The sequence below is a fragment of the Erinaceus europaeus genome, chromosome 3 (assembly GCF_950295315.1).
Source record: "Erinaceus europaeus chromosome 3, mEriEur2.1, whole genome shotgun sequence".
Lineage (NCBI taxonomy): Eukaryota > Metazoa > Chordata > Mammalia > Eulipotyphla > Erinaceidae > Erinaceus > Erinaceus europaeus.
The window spans coordinates 64,607,972-64,612,880 of NC_080164.1; the positions used below are offsets into that span (position 1 = coordinate 64,607,972).

Here is a 4,909-nt window from a genome sequence, read left to right on the forward strand (position 1 = left end):
GATAGGACAGAGAGAAATGGAGAGAGGAGGGGGAGACAGAGGGGGAAAGAAAGATAGAGACCTGCAGACCTGCTTCACCACCTGTGAAGGGACTCCCCTGCAGGTGGGGAGCCGGGGGCTTGAACCGGGATCCTTATGCGGGTCGTTGTGCTTTGCGTCACCTGCACTTAACCCGCTGAGCTACAGCCCGACGCCCATTATTTTACATTCCTGTCACCAATGAATAGGGTCCCAGCGTCTACAGATCCTTACCAACACCTGTTATTGTCCATCTACCTATTTATTTATGTGTTTTTTTCTTTATTCAGGGGAGAATGCGTGTCCTCCACCACCATACAACATGCAGTCAAGTTTCCTACATTTGGAGAAATTGCAGGGCTCAGCACATCCAGTGTGCAGTGGATAAACCTAGTCCTGGTTAAACTACCTTTGTGATCATAGTGTTTCTTCTGCCAGGCAAGTATGTCCATCTCTTTATTATAACTTTCTTAGTGAGTGTAGCTGTACTTCACTTTTGACTTGTACGTCTCTAAGTACTAGTACAGAGCATCTTTTCTTTTTAAATTTAATTTAATTTAGCTTATTGAATAGAGGCAGAAAGAAGTCAAGAGGAGGAGAGAGAATAGATAGAGTAAGAGAGATACCTGCAGTACTGCTTCACTACTTGTGAAGCTTCCCTCTTGCATTTGGGGACTGGGGGCTTGAACCTGAGTCCTTGTGCATTGTAGCACATACACTCAACTGTGTGTGCCACTGCCTGGCTCCCTCAGAACATGTTTTCATATGCTTATTGATCATTTGCACATCTTCTTTGGAAAAAAAATATATGTCCACATGTATACATTCCTTAGTGTGGCTTGAGATTGTGCATGGCTAAGATTTATTTATTTGTGTTAGCTAGAGAGAGAGCAGGAGAGGGAGAGGGTTAGGGAGAGGGAGAGAGAGAGAGAGAACAACACCAGAGCATCACTCTGGCACTTGTGATGCAGAGGACTGAATTTAGCACCTCATGCTTGAGGGCCATGTTTTTTTTCTTAATTTTTTATATTTATTTATTTTCCCTTTTGTTGCCCTTGTTGTTTGTTTTATTGTTATAGTTATTGTTGTCGTCACTGTTGGATAGGACAGAGAGAAATGGAGAGAGGAGAAGACAGAGAGGGGGAGAGAAGGATAGACACCTGCAGACCTGCTTCACCGCCTGTGAAGCGACTCCCCTGCAGGTGGGGAGCTGGGGGCTCTAACCGGGATCCTTATACTTGGCTCCATCTGTGCTTAACCTGCTGCGCTACCGCCTGGCTCCCGAGGGCCCATGTTTTATCCACTGCACCACCTCCTGAGCCCTTGTGCAAAAATTCTAACAGTTGCTTCTCCAGTTACCACTGGTGGTCAGAGTAAAGGGAATCATTCTGGGGGCATACTTGAAAGAGGAGAAAAGCCATGTGAGTTGATATTTTCCTTAAAGTAGCTGGTAGGTGGCATGCTACTGTGAAGATTAAATCAAAACTTACATATGGGCAGCTTGATACTCAACATCTCACACAGACTCCAAGAAAGCAGTTATTTAAGATCTGAATCTCTTCTGAATAGCTGATACCTGTGTCATAATGGTTATATAACACTGGAAAACCAGGTTATCTGCAGAGTACCTGGCTCAGGTACCTAGAATACTGTGGATGACTATTAATTTTCTTTCCTTCTTTTTAGTCTTCTTTATGTCCTCCCATCACTGAGTAGGACTTTAATCACTAATCACTAATATTTATTTATCATCGTCGTACATTTCTGGGTTTTTACCTCATCTTTGATCCTGGAGTGTGCTCTGGTGGGCACCCTTGTTCTTCATTGTGAAAACAACATACCTCTTTCTTTTTTTCTTTCTTCCTTTCTTTCTTTCTTTCTTTCTTTCTTTCTTTCTTTCTTTCTTTCTTTCTTTCTTTCAACCATAGCACTGCTCAGCTCTGGCTTATGGTGGTGGACTGAACCTGGGACTTTGGAGCCTCAGGCATGACAGTCTCTTTGCATAACCATTATGCTATCTACCATCCACTTGTATTCATTCATTCATTCATTCATTCATTCATTCATTCATTTACTATCTTTATTTATTGTTTAGAGACAGCTAGAAATTTAGAGGAAGGGGAAGATTGATAGATAGATGGGGGGGAAGAGAGAGGGAGAGTTACAAATCTGCTTCACCACTTGTGAAGCTTTCCCCTGTAGGTAGGGACTGGGGGCTTGAATTTGGGTCCTTGCATATTATAACACATATGGTCAAACAGGTGTGTGTGGCACCACCTGGCCCCCAAAACAAGATCTTTCTTTTCTTTTCTTTTTTTTTTTTAACCAGAGCACTGGTCAGCTCTGGCTGCTGGTGGTACAGGGGGGTTAACCTGGGACTGAGGAGCCTCAGGCATGATAGTCTCTTTGCATAACCATTATGGTATCTACCTCTGCCCCCAAAACAAGATCTTTCTACACAGTCCTTGATGACTTTAGCATTGGCTCATAATCTCAGAGTCACCTCTTGAGCCCCTTAAGCTGTTGACTAAAAGATCTATTTTATTTTATTTTAATAACTAATTTTTTGATTTATTTATCTTACCAAAGAACTGCTCAGCTCTGGTTTATGTTCTGCTGGGGATTGAACCTGGGATCTTTGGTGTCTCAGGCATGAAAAGAATATCCCTTTTAAATGCAATCTTTGTGTAGACATATTGAATTCATAATTGATCACTGACCGGTTGTGTGATGCTTAAAGCACAGTGGCCTCATGTTCAGTGGAGAAGTAATTACAGAAGCCAGACCTTCCATCTTGTGCACCCCATAATGATCCTGATACTCCCAGAGGGATAAAGAATAGGAAAAGCTTGGATTGAGGGCAATCTGGCTGCGACATCTGTCACCCCATTGATCGCCAGGGTTGATTTGGCTGATCTGGCTGACTAAGCGGGTGTCCCCTTCCTCCCTCACTGCTCCATATGTGTCCCTCCCAAAGCTGCATGCTCCCTGAAAGAGGATGCCCCCCAAAAAAAAACAAGCTCTCAAGAATAGGAAATCTATCAAGGGAGGGGATGGGATAAGGATTTCTGGTGGTGCGAATTGTGTGGAATTGAACCCCTCTTATCCTATGGTCATGTCAATATTTCTATTTTATAAATAAAAATTATATAAAAATAACAACACAGTGGTAACTATCCTGGCAGGTGGCTCAATGGTAAAACACAGAACTTTCATATGTATGTTTGAGCCTCAGCACTGCAGACACCAGAGTGAGTTTTTGTATTTTGTTGTTGTTTTTGAGGCAGCAAGGTTTAAGACACATATAATTCTACTGTCACCAGGATGGTCTCTCCCCCTCAACCCCCCAAAACACTGTTCAGCTCTAGCTTATTGTGGTATAGGGGACTGAACCTGGGACCTTGGAAACTCATACATGAAAGTCTTTTTCCATAACCATTATGCTATGATGATGAAGAGAGGAAGACAAAGGCAGAGAGAGAGAGAGAGAGCTACCACAGCACAGCTCCATTATTCATGGAGCTTCCCTATGCCATGAAGATTCCATGTTTGAACCTTAGGCCTTGCACATTACCATATACCCATAATACTTTGATTCTTTCTGTCTTGTAAATAAATGAAAAAATAATTGTTTAAAATAAGCCTTAATTGTGAAGTTGTTATAATGCTGAGCAAAAGGAAGCAATTAAATGCTATTAATAGGGAGCTGGTTAAATAAAGAGTGGCACGGCCATGATATTGCAGAAGTCAGAATGTTTTTTCTGCGACAGGCCATACAATTAACAATTTAGGCTTTGAGGGCCATGGAGTTTCTGATGCAACTATTTAGCCCAGCTGTTTTCCTCTCAAAGTAGTCATAGCAACATGCAAATTAGTGGGCAAGGCTGCACTCCAGTAAACCTTAATTTAGCTCCTGCTGGCTATAGTTTGCAGACCTCTGATATAATTAATTCTTTTCTTTTAGAGATTAATGAGAGAGAGGGTGAGAGAGGACCAGAGCATCACTCTGACATATACAATGTTTTGGATTAAACTCGACCTTGTGCTTAAGAGTCCAATGCTTTATTCCAGATCCGTGAGAGAGAGGCATTGGGAACATCCATGGTGCTTCTAATCCACAGCACCTCAGATAATAAAGGGAACTCTAGAATCTGGGTGGTTGCATAATCACATGCAACCAGCTTTGATGCCTGAGGTTCTGAGATTTCAGGTTCAATCCCCAGCCCCATCATAAGCTGGAGTTTAGCAGTGCTTTGCTAAATAAATAGATAAAACTCTAGATAGAGTCATGGACAAAGGGAAGGAAAGTTTGGTTGAGAAACCAGACCAAAGCCTTAGACGGGAAACATGAAGATGTGTCTGGGGCCAGGCTGTGAGGCAGAGTTGAGGCAAAGGCAGCAATCAGGGCTGCCTGGAAGATAACACACAAGCCTTACTATGGGGGAGGCCTTTGACATCACATGGGAGGACTATGGCACTGGCAGCAAAGGAAGATCCACAGGTGAAAGAGCAGTGCTGTGGCATTTCTACTTCTCTCTCAGAAATTTAAAAAATTGAAAAAAAAAAAAAAAAAAGGCTCTTGGGAGTAGTAGAATAATATATGTGTGAGACCCAGGTGCTGTGGTGAAATAAATCAACTTCAACTCAGACTTCTCTAGTCAACAGCTCTTTCAAATGGAACTTCTAATATACTAAAGAGAATGTTAGGGAGTTGGGTGGTAGCACAGTGGGTTAAGCGCAGGTGGCGCAAAGTGGAAGGACCGACATAAGGGTCTCAGTTCGAGACCCCAGCTACCTGCAGGGGAGTCGCTTCATAGGCAGTGAAGCAGGTCTGCAGGTGTCTCTCTTTCTCTCCCCCTCTCTGTCTTCCCCTCCTCTCTCCATTTCTCTC

At 42.9% G+C, this 4,909-nt stretch overlaps 1 non-coding gene across 1 annotated transcript; it reads right to left on the reverse strand.

Annotated features, from left to right (window-relative positions):
• Positions 1–308: 308 nt before the first annotated feature.
• LOC132537760 (U1 spliceosomal RNA) lies at positions 309–464 on the reverse strand. Its single transcript, XR_009549212.1, has one exon. It is a non-coding gene; the product is annotated as a U1 spliceosomal RNA (small nuclear RNA).
• Between the last annotated feature and the right edge of the window lie 4,445 nt (positions 465–4,909).